We start from the raw sequence: 19,071 nt of genomic DNA, 5'->3' as shown, positions 1-19,071 counted from the left end.
TTGATTTTGATGTGGTCAATTTCATTGTGGAACTGTCCACTGGGAGACTCCCATGCCCAGCGTTCAGATTCAGCCTTCTGGAACTGTGAGTTACCATGGATGGTCTTGGTTGACATGATGAATTGAGACAGTCTCTTACCCTGATCGTTCCATTCTAGACCATGTGTCCCAATGTGGAGTTCTTCGGGCGACCTTCTTGGACCTATCTTGGCATTAAAATCACCAACAATGATCTTGTAGAAGGTGTGGTCTTCTTTATAGAACTTCTCTAGTTCCATGTAGAACCTCTCAATTTCTTCTTCATCGTAGTTGGAAGTTGGTGCATGGACGATGAAGATAGAAACTGCAGGCAGTGAGCCACATCTATTCAAGTGTAATCGTCCAATTCGGGTTGTTAGGCATTTGAATGAATCGATGCTCATGGTCAAGTTCGTGTTGACAAGCACATCAACGCCACCAACGCCTCTGTTGTCGCATGTTCTGAGGAATAATTCTTCTCCAGTGTCAAAATGGAGTGATGTCAGTGATGTCTGCTCGTTTTGGTCAGACCAATGATGTCGTGTTTGATCTTCTGCTCTTGCACCATCAGGTCCTCTATGGATGCTTCTGATGCCAGTGACGATGCATTGAAAGTACAGACAATTATCTTAGTCTTTCTTTGTTTGGGCAGTCTAGTTTGTCCCCAAGATTTTTTCAGCCTCTCTTTGCTATGTTCTTTAATGATGTCGAATTGGGGGCTCTTTTGGTGACAGGTGAATGGGGCCAATTGTTGTTACTGTTGTTTGCATGTCGAATACGAGATGGGTAGCTTGCTAGGCTCTGCCGTGTGGGCGGGATACTCTCAGTAGCTTGCCAGTCTCTCCGAGAGGGACAGAGGCTTTTAGGACGGCCTCCAATCACCCTTAGAGGTGTTACCATGGTTCACACCAAATTTGAACCCTAAATCAAATATGGTGTGGGAATAATGGGTATTAAGTGTTTTATGGTGTGTCACGCAGCCGCAAAGCAGCTGCATGGTCCTAAGAGCAACCTGGAGCATGGCGGTGGCTGGGTAGTGGATGTAGTGGGGGTTGGCCAGTGAGGTATTTGTCTTGGGTAGGGTGGGGCATCTGAGTTGGACCCCTCCCTCAGATGCCAGAGATTGGAGGAGGCAGACAGAGGATCTTGTTTCCATGTCAAGTGGCACAAATGCTGACTGACTTCGACCAAGAGTGTGGAAAGGTCGGACTGCAGATGAATTTCTACAAGACGATGTTCATGAAAAATGAATTGGTCCCTGAAGCTCCATTTGCTCTCAATGGAATGAACATCTCTGAATGCAGCAGCTATGTGTACCTGGGTCTAGAAATCAGCATGAGGAACGACTTGGTGCCAGAACTGTGGAGGAGGAAGAGAGCAGCGTGGAATGCATCCAAGAGCGTTGAAGAAGTGGTTAAGAGAATGAAAAACCTCCGACTCCTGGCACATCTTTTCGATTCCACCATTCTTCCTGCATTAACATATGCCTCCGAGACCTGGGCCCTACACAAACAGGATGAGAATGCTATTAGGGTATCCCAAAGAGAAATCGAAAGAGCTATGCTAGGAATATCATGTCTCACTCAAGTGAGAGAAGGAATCTGGAGTTCCGACCTCTGCCGATGGTCAAAAATCAGGGATGCTGTCTCGTTTGCCACGGCATCAAAAATTAGATGGGCCAGTCATGTAATGAGATTCAGAGACGACTGCTGGACTAGAACTGTTATTGACTGGATTCCACGGGACGTCAGAAGACCTCGTGGCCATCCACCAACTAGATGGTCAGATTTCTTCATCAAATCTCTGAATGAACGATTTGAGGCTCTTTCTGTTCCTGAAGCGAGCAGATATCACTGGGCTGCACTAGCTCGCGACAGGGACAATTGGACAACTGGCACCCACTTGAGCAAAATTGAAGATCAACGGGACTACAAGTGATACAAGTGATATACATATATATAAATGGCAATGATGTGTATTGAATCAGCTCAGCTAATTGATGACACATATTAGCTATTCAGTATTAATGGGGAATTATTAAAGTCTTAAATCTTAGCTGTGTTTGGGAACTTTTGTATCCTCAAGGTACTCAAAAACCAGAGACTACATTGCTTCCAGATAACATTGTTTAGAATTGTTGACATGGCCACTGATATGGAGGAGCAAATGTCAGAGGGATAAAGAAATCCAGAAGTTTTGCCATGAAATTCAATGACAGGAATAAACATGCTATTCTGTCTTGCTTTGTGAGATTCAGTGAAGATGAAGAATTAAGGGAAGAACTTCTCTGTTTCCCTGACTGAACTGGATGGAGAACTAGGTCAGGGCTATTTGGTACTCTTGAGAGGTCCAGAACATGTCTTAAAAATGTGGAGGAGCATCAGATTATGGATACTGTTGTGAGCATGATGAGTCATCACTCGGGTAGCACTGCACTGTAGCACTGTCATCCCGTTGTTCATTGATTTGCTCGAGCAGGCACCAGTAACGTCTCCATTTTCATACGTGTTACTGTTTTTGGCATGTCAAATACACCACGGGTAGCATGCCAGGCTCTGCCATGTGGGCAGGGATACTCTCAGTAGCTTGTCGGGCTCTTTGAGAGGGATGGAGGAATCAAACCTGGGTCGGCCATTGCAAGGTAAACACCCTACCAGCTGTGCTATTGCTCCAGAAATTATGTCCACCCACTATGTGTTCAATTGGGATCTCATTATTGCAAAGTTTTCTACTGAGAATTGAAATGCAGTAAATATAATAAATAAAATGTATGTTTGAGGTAGTCAACTTGCACCACATGGGACCACACTGATCTAGCAATGCCATGTCTTCTCCATGCATAAATGAGGCATTGGGATAAGAAGGATTCTTTCATGTCTTTATGAACTAAGTTGAGGAGTGAAGCAGTTTCTATGACTGAACTAATGCCAGAGGAGGAATGGATGATTGATATCGTTAACCATCTAAATTATATTAATATTTCTTGTTAGCAGTTTGCACAAATGTTTATATACTTGCAAATAAGATATTCACTGAAAAAGAAACTGGCTCTCTGAATAATCTCATTCAAAAGGATCATGATAGAAAGGGTTCCATGTTTGCAATAAGTTTTTATTGATAACAAGTCATATTGAGTATAATTAAAAACTACCTAAGCACTTTAGCTTAAAATTTTAATCATTATTACTCTGAAAATGAAAATGCTCATAAAGTGTAGATTAATAATCCTTTGATGGCAGTTGGAAAGAGATGTGCACTAAATCCTTGGGCAGGGGGGAACGATTGATTGGTCTCTTGATGTCACTGGTTTCCAAACATAAAATTCAATCATCTAAATTTTGGAAGTTACTGAAAAGAAGTATCCATCTCTCTATAAAGAACTATTAAATTGATGGCTGTGTTTTTCCACTAGCTGTAAGAATACTCTTTACTCCTGTCAATGATAAAAGACAGAGAAACTAAATGGATGGTAATGAAGCACTTTGTCTCTCTGAAACAACACTGCAATGAGAATTATTAGATATATTAGCAATTAAGAGCAGCAGATTGAACAGTAACATTATTTGACTTATATATTGCTTTCTCAAAAATTCAAGACATTTTATTTTCAGACATTTTTGTTTACTGCTTGGTTTCTAGTTTCAAATTTATTTTATTTTATTTTATTTTTGCTTTTTAGGTCACACCTGGCGATGCACAGGGGTTACTCCTGGCTCTGCACTCAGGAATTACCCCTGGCCGTGTTCAGGGGACCATATGGGATGCTGGGATTTGAACCCGGGTCGGACGCCTGCAAGGCAAATGCCCTACCCGTTGTGCTATCGCTCCAGCCCCTCTAGTTTCAAATTTAAATACAAAAAAATTTTGCCTTATGGTCCAGATAAATAGTGGAGTGAGTAGGACACTTGCCTTGCACATGGAAAATTGGTATTCCATTCTCAGGACTCCATATGGTACCCTAAGAACTGCCAGTATGATATCTGAGCAAAGAGTGAGGAGAACCCCCTGAGCACTGCTAGACATCACCCCCAAAACAAGAAAAACTATGCACAAAAGTTGTTTTAAATTTTATAATTTAAGAATTTAACATGAATACACAAATTACTATGATAAATGCATTTTAGTTTTGTTTCAGTGGTTCATGAAATAATTTTGTTTTCACTGTTCTGGAGGTGTGCACATGGCAGAAAAATATTTTCACCATTCCTGACTCTATTGGTCATTGGTCTTATATGGATGAGGTCTGTAAGATAGTGGAATCTGCATGAACATGATAAAGAACAAATTAATGAAAGATTCTACACTTGCTGAAAAAAAAAAAGCACATCCAGGTTGTTTTTGTTTGATTGTTTGTTTTGGTTGTTGGGTCACACCCAGCGATGCCCAGAGGTTACTCCTGGCTCATGCACTCAGGAGTTACTCCTGGCATGCTCAGGGGACCATTTGAGATGCTGGGAATTGAACCCAGGTTGCCTGTGTGCAGGCAAACTTCCTATCCGCTCTGCTATTGCTCCAGCCCCATCCAGGTTTTCTTGAGAACACCAAAACTTCCTTTAGGAAAAGTATTGGAAACCTTGCAAAGATCCTTGTTCTCTAAAGTATCATTCATTTACAGTAAAAGTCCAGCTGTATAAAGTAAATCATGATTTGAGCAGGAGAGGTATTTCCACAGATAGAGTCGAACTTCACAGGGCCTTGATGACATATGTGCCCTGAGCACTGATCAGAATAATCTGTCAGCTCAGAAACCGAAGTATGCCTGGAGCACTGCTGGGTATGAAAAATTCGATCCTATATTTCCCTGTACCCCAATAAACACACACACACACACACACACACACACACAAATTTACTTAGAAAAAAATCGTTTCATTCAGAATTTATTTTGGATGAAGTGGAAAAAGAAATCACGATCACAATCAAGAAATCCTGTTAATTGTCGATTTCTCGAGCGGGCTCAGTAACCTCTCAATTCGTCCTTTCCCTGAGATCTTAGAAGTCTCTCTCGAATCAGCACTCTCAATGATGTCGCACTGGAGGCTCTTTCAGGGTCAGGGGAATGAGATCCAGCTTGTTACTGGATTTAGCATATGAATACAACATGGGAAGCTTGCAAGGCTATCCCATGTTGGGCAGGAAACTCTCAGAAGCTTGCCAGTTTCTCCCAGAGGGAGAAGTAGGCTATAAGATATCCGCTTTGCCCCTGCGTGCCTCCGGGAGCTTGCTTTTAAGTCTTTCTCAGGATGTTGGCCATTGATGGGATTACACACACATGGGTTCCTCTGCTGGTACCTTCATGCATGAGGCCTGTCCGAACTTGTGGAGAGGGGCCTTGAGGAGCATGGCTGTAGCTAGGTTCCAGTGGTCTTCGGCCGCTGGGAGCTCTGCTCGGGGTGGGGAGGGAAGCTGGAGACCATCCACTCCGAGGATTTCTGGGGAAGATAGCCAGGTGTGCAGGCAAGAGACTCTCTGCAGAAAAAGAAATAAAGCTGAGTAAAAATTTTAATTAAGATTTGTTAAGATTATACTTTAAGTTAGAAAATTATAAACAAAAGAACCCTCACACTTTTGTTATTTTCCTATTGTATTTGTGAATGTAACAGTGTGGAAAATATTTTTTTTAAAATAAACTTTCTATGGCCAAAGAGATAGCATAGCAGGAAAGGCATTTGCCTTACAAATGGGCTAACCCAATTTTATCCTCAGAATGTGCACAGTTCCCTAGAGCCAACCAGGAATAATCTCTGAGCACAGAGCCAGAAGTAAACCCTCAGCATAAGTTAGTGTAGCCCCCAAACAAACAAAATATTAATTTTCCTTGGCAATTAATTCTTTAAATTAAGAAACAGGAGAAATGTTTAGAATAATATTGCATACATCTTACATTTATTTTCTAATTTTGTGTTCATGTTTGGACTGGAGCGATAGCACAGCTGGTAGGGCGTTTGCCTTGCAAGAGGCACACCCAGGTTTCATTCCTCCGTCCCTCTCAGAGAGCCCTCTCAGACAGCAGAGCCTGGCAAGCTGCCTGCGGTGTATTCAATATGCCAAAAAGAGTAACAACAAGTCTCATAATGGAGACGTTACTGATGCCCACTTGAGCAAATCGATGAACAATGGGACAACAGTGCTACAGTGCTAATCTGTAATTATTTCTAATAATTTTGTTATCCTTTCTTATATTTTCTGGTTGTATAAATGAAAACAAACGAAAATTTGTTTGTTTTACAAAAAAACAGACACAGGCTTCTTTGACAAAAGTGTTTATAATTTTAAAAGTTTGAAGAAAAAGTTGAAGATTGTCATCAATTCTACTTTTACATGAGACTTAGGAAGGTACATTTGACTTCTGAACAGTGAACTAAAAAATACATTGATTCTAACATTTGGCGTTAAAATTTGTTCTAATATTTCAAAAATACTGGTGTCATCCAGATGAACATTATACTGTGCTTTTTAAAAGGGGTATGTATATTTTGTTTGTTTGGGAGCCACAATCTTTGTTGCTCAGGGCTTATTCTTAGCTCTGAGCTCAGAAATCACTCCTGGTGAGGCTCAGAGGTCTATATGCTGTGTTGGTAGTGAAAGCTGGCTCTAAGACAAGCACCTAATCCTCTGTACTATCGCTCTGCCCTTGGACTATGCATTCAGAAAGAGATGAGATGCAGATACTTACTCTGAAGCTTTATCAAAGGAATATGCTGAAACCAAAGATTGTTAAGAATAATTATCCATTATCAAAATAGGTAAATCATTGCATTCATAGATCAAAATACCAAAATATATTTTATGTGTGATGATATCAAGATTTTAATTTTGTCATTTGGACATTTATCCCTTGGTTCTTGACAGAAGGCTATCTCAGACATTTTATATTACAATAGGAGACACTAACATCCCATATGATGAAGTACCAATGAACTGAGTGGAAACTATGCTGATTTTTACTTTAGAGTAAAATATAGGGATAACTAATTTCGAAACCACCCCCAGAGGGAACCCTGCATTGCACTCCAACACCTTTCTTCCATCAAAACTCAATGTTGGTTGTATAATTTAGTACAATGATTTTGTTTAATTTTTCTTCGTCTCTACTGACTACTATCTCCATTTAGACATTGACTTGAATGAATTTGATATGAATGATAAGTTGTGTATTTCCTGCAATCTATTTACTTACAGCCAAATTTTATGCTATCTTAAATAACTCAGGGGAAAAAAGTGTGTCATACATGACTTATTTAGCTAAATTTTATTCATGAGTCTGTATATCTCTATATAGAGTTGTATTTGGAATGGTATTTATTTAGGTTGGAAAAGTTGTATGTGAGACATGTAAAAATATCGTATGTATCCATTCTTTCATTCATTTAGCAAGTTTGAGGTACAAAAGGGAAAATAGGGAAAATAGGTTTCTAATGTATCATAAAATATGTCATTAGATTAAAACATCTCAATGAAGGAAATAAAGAAATTAAAACAAATTGAAAAAAATTAATGTGAACACTTACTTTTGTTCTTTAATATTTAATCATAGAAAAAGAGGTTCAATGAAGAAGGAAATAATGTAAATTGCAACCTTAATAATTTCTTAGGCTATTTTGAAAGACTAGAATTTTTAAAGATATAATAAGCATAACAAACTTAGTACTTTCTAGTACCTTATTCTGTTTCATTCTCACTCCCATTGTGGGATAAATGATTTATTTGAAAAATTATTATTCTTAATGAATAATAATAGAATCTTTGTGCTTTAAAATATTAACAACTCCAGTTGGCACTTCCCATACTTTAGTTTATTTTACAAAGGAAAAAGCGATTGTAAAATTTGAAAATCAATAACTCTGTTTAGAAGACATTTAAGAGCTTTGCATTTTGATCTTACAAGCCGGTTGCAGTAATAAGAGCTGCTGGATTAATAACTGAACTATTTAATATTAGGCATGAAAGACTATCTTTGTCTTTGTATCTAGTAAATTGCTTTTTGAAAAGTATATGTCTATATGTATGTTATTATATATATATACACACATGTGTATGTGCATTGATACATAAGACAGTTTCTAACTCATTTACCAAAGACAATTGAAAGATGTGAGAAACCTATAATAATTTGTTCATTTGTGAAAACTTATTATTTAATATGTGAAATTATTTGCTACCAATGTTGAGATTTAAAAACCAGAGGAACCACTACTGAAAATAGCATAGAATATGCTGATTTATCAAAATTGTCAAATAATAAAGATGCAAATTCTCCCAAATTCACTTTATGTAATCATAAAATGATTATCTCGTACCAAAAGCAGAACTAGAACATCATAAAAAATAATATACAGGCTAATATCTCTAATAAACATGGATGTAAACATCTGTAATGATATCTTAGTGAAATAAATTCAGCAGCATATGAAAAAACTCACATAAAATGAAACTTTCTATTGAATTTTATTATTTTATGTCTATATGTGCTACAAAGTTATACTCACAAATACATGTGCAACAATAATTATAAATCAAGGTGTTCTTAGACACTTTGCCAAAAATGTCTATTTTGTGTGAAGGAAAATAAGATTTTGGTAATAACCCTCAGGGGGGATTTATACTGTACTTGCCTTCATACTAATACAGTTAAGTAATATCTACTCTTATGTTAAGATGCTTTTTATATTTTCTCTCTCCACATATATATGTATTTTAATTAATATTTTTAAAATTAAAAATATCTTAAATCCTTCAAATATGAGTTAACCATATAACTTACAAGAGTTTTACATTCTTAGGACTGTAGTGAGAGTACATAAGGTAGGGTGCTTGCCTTGCCCATGGCTGACCTGGGTTCAATCCCAGTTATTCCTATGGCCCCCTAATTCCTGAGAGCCAGGAGTAAGCCCTGACCATAGCCATGTGTGGCATAAAAACAAATGAAATTTAAAAGAAATGTAAAATACAACGTTTTCAAGAATTTGAATATTTTAATGTTCAGAGAAAACAAAATCATTTATCATTCTTGACCCTACTTCCTATAACATTTTTTTCAGCTGTAGAGTTTACATGACTGAATATTCTATGATAATGCTGTGCACATCACTTCACTTGTATCACTTGTAGTCCCGTTGATCTTTGATTTGCTCGAGCAGGCACCAGTAACGTCTCCATTTGTCCCTGTTGCCTGCTAGTGCAGTCCAATGATATCTGCTTGCTCCAGGAACAGGAAGAGCCTCAAATCATTCATTCAGGGATTTGACGAAGAAATCTGACCATATAGTTGGTGGGCGGCCACAAGGTCTTCTGACGTCCCGTGGAATCCAGTCAATAACAGCTCTAGTCCAGCGGTCGTCTCTGAATCTCATTACATGACTGGCCCATCTGATTTTTGATGCCTTGGCAAATGAGACAGCATCCCTGACTTTTGACCGTTGACGGAGGTCAGAACTCCAGATTCCTTCTCTCACTTGAGTGAGACATGATATTCCCAGCACAGCTCTTTCGATTCCTCTTTGGGATATCCTAATAAATTCTCATCCTGTTTGTATAGGGGCCAGGTCTCGGAGGCATATGTTAGTGCAGGAAGAATGGTGGAATCGAAAAGATGTGCCTGGAGTCAGAGGTTCTTCATTCTCTTAACCACCTCTTCGACGCTCTTGAAGGAATTCCACGCTGCTCTCTTCCTCCTGCACAGTTCTGGCGCCAAGTCGTTTCTCATGTTTATTTCTTGACCCAGGTACACATAGCTGCTGCATTCGGAGATGTTCATTCCATTGAGAGCAAATGGAGCTTCAGGGACCAGTTCATTTTTCATGAACATCGTCTTGTTGAAATTCAGCTGCAATCCGACCTTTCCACACTTGTGGTCGAAGTCAGCCAGCATTTGTGCCGCTTGATTAATGTTTGATGTTATGAGAACAATGTCATCAGAGAAGTGGAGGTGGTGTAATTGCCGACCATCTATCTTCACTCTCATTTCTTCCCATCCCAGTCATCTCATGATGTTCTCGAGGGCGGCACTGAAGAGTTTCGGTGAATTGGTATCACTGCCAAACCCCTCTCTTTACGTCAATGATCACTTCCTTGTAGAATGGTGAGATCCTGATGGTGAATCCACAATATAGCTCGTGGAGGATTTTGATATACTGAGTTTGAAAGCCCTGTTTGGCCAGGGCTTCGATGACCGCGTCAGTCTCAACAGAATCGAAGGCCTTCTTTAAATCGATGAACATTAGACAGAGCGGCATCTTGAACTCTCTTGAAACTTCAATGAGATTTGTCACTGTGTGGATATGGTTTATCATGCTGAATCCCATTTGAAACCCGGCTTGCTCACATGGTTGTCTTTGTTTAGTGTTCTGCCTATTCTATTCAAAATGACTTGAGTGAACAAGTTGTAGATGACAGACAGCAGGCCAAGCTCCAGGCTGCTCTCTGGACACTTGGGCCGAACCTCACGCACGAGTGAAGCCCCGCAAAGCCAGGTAAGTAGAACTTTGCGACCTTGAACTCTAGGTTCAAGGAGACCTGGAAACAAGATCCTCTGTCTGCCTCCTCCAATCTCTGGCATCTGAGGGAGGGTTCAAACCCAGATGCCCCACCCTACCCAGGCCAGATTAATACCTCACTGGCGGACCCCCACTACATCCACTACCCAGCCACGACCACGCTCCAGGCCACTCTCTGTGCGGCCGCGTGACACACCATAAAACACTTAATACCCATTATTCCCACACCAAATTTGATAGGGTTCAAATTTGGTGTGAACCATGGTAACACCTCTAAGGGCAATTGGAGGCTGCCCTAAAAGCCTCTGTCCCTCTGGGAGAGCCTGGCAAGCTACCGAGAGTATCCCGCCCACACGGCAGAGCCTAGCAAGCTACCCATCTCGTATTTGATATGCCAACAACAGTAACAACAACTGGCTTCATTCACCTGTCACCGAAAGAGCCCCCAATACGGCAGCATTAAGAAAGATGAGCAAGGAGAGGCTGAAAAAATCTCGGGGATGAACAAGACTGCCAAAACGAAGAAAGACTAAAATGATTGTCTGTACTTTCAATGCACAGACACTGCCATCAGAAGCATCCATCGAGGACCTGATGGTGCAAGCACAGAAGATCAAGTATGACATCATTGGTCTGATTGAAACAAGGAGACATTGGTCACATCATGCCATTTATGACACTGGAGAAGAATTTTTCCTCGGAACATGAGACAACAGGGGCATTGGTGGTGTTGGTGTCCTTGTCAACATGAACTTGGCCATGAGCATCGATTCATTCGAATGCCTAACAACCCGAATCGGACGATTACGCTTGAATAGATGTGGCTCACTGCCTGCAGTTTCTATCTTCGTCATCTATGCACCAACTTCCAACTATGATGAAGAAGAAATTGAGAGGTTCTACATGGAACTAGAGAAGTTCTATAAAGAAGACCACACCTTCTACAAGATCATTGTTGGTGATTTTAATGCCAAGATAGGTCCAAGAAGGTCGCCCGAAGAACTCCACATTGGGACACATGGTCTAGAATGGAACGATCAGGGTGAGAGACTGTCTCAGTTCATCATGTCAACCAAGACCATCCATGGTAACTCACAGTTCCAGAAGGCCGAATCTAAATGCTGGACATGGGAATCTCCCAGTGTACAGTTCCATAATGAAATTGACCACATCATATTCAATCAAAGGTTTTGCCTGATTGATGTCGCTGCTGTCCCAAAATTCCAAACAGGATCAGACCACCTTCTCCTTTGTGCGAAATTCTACTTCACAGAGCAGGGAGAAAAATCTGCAAAATTTAAGTCTAAGAAGACAACTCCCAGAATGACGACCAACTGGGAGCTCTTTGGCACTATTGCAGCAATGTGGGAAGATGCCATCCTTGACCACATTGACCAGGAATACAATCTACTGTTTCAGCACCTCCATGTCTGTGTGAAGAATGCCGAGAATGAGAAAGCCACAAACAGATGCCTGTTTTTGGAAACTCTCAAGTTCATTCATCAACGTGGTTTGGCACGAGCCTCAGGCAACCACAAGCTAATGTCTAATCTGTGCAGAGATGCAATAAAGGAAGATCTCAAAGAAAGAAGAGCAGCAGTGTTGGCCAGTGCAGAAGAAGTCCTGAAAAGTATTCACAATGCTCGCTTGTCCTTCGCCAAGTACAAGAACGAGATGACTGCCCTCCGACGTACCGATGGATCTATTACATCTTCCAGAAAGGCAATGGAGAGGATTATTCATGACTTCTACTCAGATCTCTTTGACAGCCATGTCCACCTGCCCATATACCAAATTCTGCAGGATGGATATGTCGTTCCCAACGTTCTCCCTTCTGAAATCCGACACGACATTTAGTTGGTAAAGACGAGTACAGCTTCTGGTCTGGACAATGTCAGACCCAAACACCTGAAGAACCTGCTGCCAGTACTTATCAATACACTGACTGGAATCTTCACACGCTACTTGTCAGCATGCAAGGTTCCATCTCAATGGAAAACCAGTACAAGAAGGGAGACATCCACGACTATTACTGTGCACACATGTATGTTAATTACATTGAAATCTCAATAACTAATGTGTCTCATCCTGTTTAAGAAAAAAATTGAGAAAAATAAAATGAAAAAGTTGAATGAACCAATAAGATAGAAAACATTTGAAAAAAGATGTAAAAATAAAGGAAATGTATAATGTAAGAATATTATTTTATGTTTCCATGTAACTAAGAGATAGTACATAAGTTAATTACAGACATCTTTTATAAAGGGAATGATGTAGTGGAGTAAGTTTTGATAAATTTAGAAATTACATCCAAATAAATCTCTGGTATGTCAGTGAGTTCTTTTAAATTTTCAATGAGTTCTTTTAAATTTTCAATGTACAGATCAGACATTATGTAATTTTGCCTGTAGTTTTAAATCTTATATTTTTATTACTATGAAGGCATTTTGTTTTAAATACTGTGAATGTTCTAGGGGTAAAACTTTGTAGAGTTGGGGCTGGAGTGATAGCACAGCGGGTAGGGCATTTGCCTTGCACGCGGCCAACCCGGGTTCGATTCCCAGCATCCCATATGGTCTCCCAGCACCACCAGGAGTAATTCCTGAGTGCAGAGCCAGGAATAACCCCTGTGCATCACTGGGTGTGACCCGAAAAGCAAAAAAAAAAAAACTTTGTAGAGTTAAAAAATATTTGTTATCACATGATACCCACCTTCAAACAACCAATAGCTCTTAATCACCACCTATGCAAACTTTAGCATCTTGAGGTTGCAAAAATATCTAAACTTGGGAGCTGGAGCGATAGCACAGTGGTAGAGTGTTTGCCTTGCATGTGGCTGACCGGGTTCGATTCCCAGCATCCTATATGGTCCCCAAGCACCGCCAGGGGTAATTCCTGAGTGCATGAGCCAGGAGTAACCCATGTGCAACTCTGGGTATGACCCAAAAAGCCCCCCCAAAAAAACCTAAAATCTAATTCAAGTGATGATTATTTAATATATGAATAATTAATAAAGTTAAAAGAAAAGTAACAGATGAGTATTCAAAATCTCTAACTAGAAGAACTGGAAGATTACTTAGCATAAAACAGCCCTATTGGCCAATGTATTTTATTTCACTTCTGAAAAATGTCTACGGATACCTCATTGAGTACTTCTAAATTGTATGAAAAACTTAGAATCTCCACTCTCACATTGACTCTATTTTTGAAATGTTAAGTTAAAATGGTCAGAGAACAAAAGAAAAAAATTAAACTACTTTAGTAAATTAATATCTTTACTGGTGACCTAGAGTAAGTAGATTTACTGCTTTTTCATGTAGATTCTTGGCAGAGCCTCACAAGCTACCCGTGGCGTATTTGATATGCCAAAAACAGTAACAAGTTTCACAATGGGGATGTTACTGGTGCCCACTCAAGCAAATCTGTGAACAACGGGATGACAGTGATTCCATATAACCAGAACTTATATTTCAATCCACTGTGGTTGAATTATCACGAATCTCGAATCATGAAATCCCATTGATCGTCAAGTTGCTCAAGCCGTCTCAGTAACGTCTACATTCATCCTATCCCTGAGATCTCAGAAGCCTCTCTCTTCTCGGCCTTCCCTATGATGCTGTATTGAAGGCTCTTTCAGGGTCAGGTGAATGAGATTCAGCTGGTTACTGGCTTTGGCATATGGATACACCATGGGAAGCTTTCGAGGCTGTCCCATGTGGGCAAGAAGCTCTCAGTAACTTCTAGTTTCTACCAGATGGAAAGGTGGGTTATAAGATATCACTTCTAGGAACTTGCTTTTAAGTCTCTGGATGTTGGCCATTGATGGGATTACACACACCTGGGTTCCTCTTCTTTCATGCGTGAGGCTTGTCGAACATGTGGAGAGGGGCCTTGAGTATGGCTGTAGCTAGGTTCCAGTGGTCTTCGGCCACTGGGAGCTCTGCTCAGGGCGGGGAGAGAAGCTGGCGTTCATCCCCTCCGAGGGGCCCCAGGGAAGACAGCCAGGTGTGTGAGCAAGAGACTCTCTGTATAACTCAGAGATTGAATTATACATATTATTAAAAATTTCATAGAAACAATAAATCACATATAGTTATTAAATTCTTGAGTAAATTATAAGAAACTGAAATCAAATACTATACCTAAACTGCATTGAGTCTATGAAGTAAATATTAATTTAATATTACAGAATTATTATATTACATCCAGACAACTCAGGGATATGGTGCTGCCAGCAGGTCAACCTGTACCTGTGGGGTGAGTGCATCAGTAGCCTAAAGGTGCCTTCAGAATTCTAGATACCCCAAAATTGCTGCGGTGCCTTCGGCCAGACCCAACAACTTGGGGACAAGTTTACCAAGAAATTGAAGGGCCAAAAATTAAGTATGTGGGAGACACACCCACAAACTACATCCAGCTCAGCTATACAAGCTCAGAACCTCCACCCCTCTCGGAGAGTCTGGCAAGCTACCTGTATGTATTTGATATGCCCAAAACAGTAACAACAACATGCTCTTCATCTTCCTGGAGTGAGCAGACGCCATTGGGCTACACTAGCACATGACAGGGACGAATGGAGAAGTTACTGGTGCCCACTGGAGCAGTCTATGAGCAATAGGATGACAGTGTTACAGAGATCCAGCTAACTATCAAAAATGGTCCATTCATTATTACCTTTGTCAGTATCTCTCGAGAATTCATTTAACCTATTTTTAATTAAAGTTAAATTAATTATAAAATTAACTAGAAATTCTTCTAAAATAAGACACAAAGGAATTGATACAATATTGGATGCTTTCAGAATTATTATTTAGTCTTCACTTATATTATTTGGTATCACTGTATCACTGTCATCCTATTGTTCATCCATTTACTCGAGCAGATACCAGTAGCGTCTCCATTTGTCCCAGCCCTGAGATTTTAGCAGCCTCTTTTTACTATCTTTCCAAGGATTGGAGGCTCTTTCAGGGTCAGGGGAATGAGACCTGCTAGTGTTACTGTTTTTGTCATATTGAATACGCCATGGGGAGCTTGCTAGTCTCTGCCGTGTGGGCAGGATACTCTCTGTAGCTTGCTGGGCTCTCCAGGAGGGATATATATATATATATATATATATGTATATATATATATAGTCCAGGAATATGTTCACTCATTCGTGAGGCTCAACCCAAGCATGTGGAAAGCAGCCTGGAGCTTGGTGGTGGTTGGGTAGTGGAGGTCGGCTGGGGGGCTGAATAAAAGAAAAAAATAAAAAGGGTGTGTGCCAATAAAAAGGAAAACCTTACAATTTTGAGTTTTTAAAATAATATTTATGAGTTATTTGGCTAGATAGTACAAAAGTAATTTGGAAAATTATAAAATGAGTGATTGTATTCAGCTTATGGTTTATGATGAGAAAGACTGCTTGCAGATCATATGATTCTACAGACTATATTGATAAATTAAGCTTTTTTAAACAGTAATTCACATTAATTTGTTTTATCTGTGATTGACTTTTTTATGTAGAGGTGAATAAGATGTGCTGGAGATCCTATGTCCTGCCAAAGCCTAAAAAGATAACATCTGGCTGTCTACAAAACAATTTTCCTGATACTTTTCTGAATAAAAAGTTAATAACAAAAGATGTCCGGAACAATTACCAGTCCAGAAATAAATAACAATGAAAGAAATACAGTTTCTTTTTCAATAAAAATTCATCTGAGCTGAAGGATTTGGGTTTCAGATGGCAGTATCACACTCATTATTCCTCTCAACACAAGAACAAATATACCACATTAAGCCAAGCACAAACCCATTATAACATTTCAGACTTAAAGTTAGTTTCTTCAATTTTTAGAGCAAAAATAATGTCATGTAGCTGACCTGGGTTTGATCCCTAGAAGCATAAAGGGTGCCTAAACCGTCCAGAAGTGTTCCTTGAACACAAAATCAGGAATAAGCCTAGTGAACTGCTCGGATCTAAAACATGCAAACTTTTGCAAAACATGGACTCTTCGATGTAGCTTATAAAATTGATTCTTTAGGAACTTCTTTTGCAGGGGTAGGGTGTTGGTTGCAGCAATACCCTGCTGCTTTAGTGATTAATCCTGCCAGTGATTAGGGACCCTGCGTGCTGTTGGGATTGAATTGAATTTGGCTGCACGCAAAGCAAGTGACTTCCCTTCTGTACTATCTTAAGACCATACGTAAGGATATTTTCTAAAGGAAACTGCGGGGGAATTTCAAAATTTCCTAAACAGTCCAGTTATATCAAGGAGATATAATATATGTGTACTTTTATGATATTGAAAAATATTTTCAACAGTTTTTCATTAAAATATGTCTATGATGGAATAGAGCCAAGTTATAAGAATAATTCATTAGGTACCTAACAGAAGAAAAATACAGTAAGTATTAGATATCAATTTTGTTTGGGACATTTAGCAGAGATATGTATTAAAAGTTAACTGTTGGTTATGCATGCTAAGCCAACATGGTTACAACTGATAGGGGGAAATTGAGGTCATATAACCACCACAGGATGGAAATGCCACATGAGCTTAGTGGTTCCAAAGCACTTAGGATATAAGTATCAATTCACTCACTTACTCTGTACTAAACAATAGCTTACCCATGTGTGCCTGTTACTATTTAACAACAATCATGATAATGGATAATGATAATCTTAACTTCTTAAGATTAAAATGAAGAATATATTGACTTTTATATGTGCTGAAAATATTTCCTGTTACAATTTGAATAATAGCTAACTTGGTTTGGAAGACTCAGAAAGAACATCCAGAGATTTAAATATTGCTCCTTAACTTTTACCGGACTGTAAATGATTGTTTCACTGTTCTTTCAGGCCCTCCAACTGTTGGGTCCGGAGCCACAAGAAGCAGAGATGGGCCAGTCTTGCAAGACAAAAGTTTATTCAGACCAACATGCTGGGGCTGCATCCCTAGTAGATGCAGCAATTTGTGCTAGCTAGGGCAGCCTTTTTATAGGGCTTGAGTCCTCTGGGTCAGTCACGTTTGTCACGTAGCCTCGTCCAGAGCCACTATCTTAGAATTCGTGTGTCCGAAGACATTCTTTCAATCTCCTTGCCCTGCGTCAGGAGTTACTATCTTTAACGCCGTGGGACCACAGTCGCTATCTGGGCTCTGCATCAGGGGCAGAGTCGCTACCTGGAGTTTGTCCGGAGTTACTATCTGCTGGGCCGGAGTCACCATCTGCTGGGCCGTGGGAATGGAGTCACTATCTGGGCTCCTTGTTTTCAGCAACTCCTTCTGTGAGCGGGTCCCTATCTGTTAGGCACATACGTGAATTCCAACCCAACCGACAGGCAGATGTCAGGATGTAAGTGACAGGATCCAGGCATAGTACATTGTAATATACAGTTTGGGGGCATAAGCATGGTTACAGAAGCAGAACAAAGCGAGGTTACAAAAGTCAGGAGTGGGCTGCCAACCATTTTAACTCAATGTAATTTCTTTCAACTTAACACAACCACCACACTCAGATTGATGTACAGTGACCTGGTAGGAATTATTTCACTATTTTATGAAATGAATCATGTGAAAATTCGGGCATAAGGCTGGCCTCCCTCAAGTTAGGAATTAATCTGAAAATGGCTACTAGGTATTTCAAGAGTTCCAATAATGTTGCTTGTTAATTCTCCTTATCCTGAGAGGAACCAGGCAAGAACAGTTCTAGTTTGAAGGGTCTCATATCATTAGTCCATAATCCTAATTGCTGTAAAATTTCAGTTTTCAAGAGGCCAGATAGCACACTAAGAAGAAATCAATTGAAGGGTAGTACATCCTGCACCTGGTATAAGATTAGTGGCTCTGCAAGGAAAATGTTCATTCTAGAGTTTGTTTTCAATTTAGTATATATTTTCACATCTAACTAAGCGTGTTTTAAAAAGCAACCTTCCTGTCATATATAAAATGATCATTTTATAAAATTAACATCTAAGAAAATTATGACAAGTGAGTCAATGGAAAGTAATTAGGTTTTTGTATACTTAGTAATATCTGTAGATGACATTATATTCACAATTTTTTATTGTATTATAACACTCTAGGAAAGATACTTAATAGTCCCAAAGGCATCTTCAGCAAATGTATATAAAAGGAAACCGTTGTTATAGCATTGTAAATTGTACAGGAGTATCATTGAGAGGTAAATATTCATATGTCATTAACAAATTCCAGATCTGTTTATTATTCATTACAGCATATGCAATTTATTTTATATAAATTATTCATCAGCTTTGTTTATGAACATCTTTAACTGATTGATGACAGGTCTTGATGAATATTCCTGAATTTTTCAAACTCAAGTATAGATCACAATGAATGAAGTCATCCAATGTTTTTATAAAGTGCAAAATTAATACTTGATACAGAAAGTAAGTTTGAAATTGCTTTGCATTTATGTCTGGTTTAGTAATGAAGGCTTAACTTTTTGATTAGTAATACATTGACAATAATAGCTGTTGCGTGAACGTTTGTATTTAGAGATTTACTATACTTTTGACACCTAAAGTCATCAATACTCTGGCCCCATCCTA

The sequence above is a fragment of the Sorex araneus genome, chromosome 1 (genome assembly GCF_027595985.1).
Source record: "Sorex araneus isolate mSorAra2 chromosome 1, mSorAra2.pri, whole genome shotgun sequence".
NCBI classification, from domain to species: Eukaryota; Metazoa; Chordata; class Mammalia; order Eulipotyphla; family Soricidae; genus Sorex; species Sorex araneus.
Note: the sequence above shows the minus strand (reverse complement) of the source record.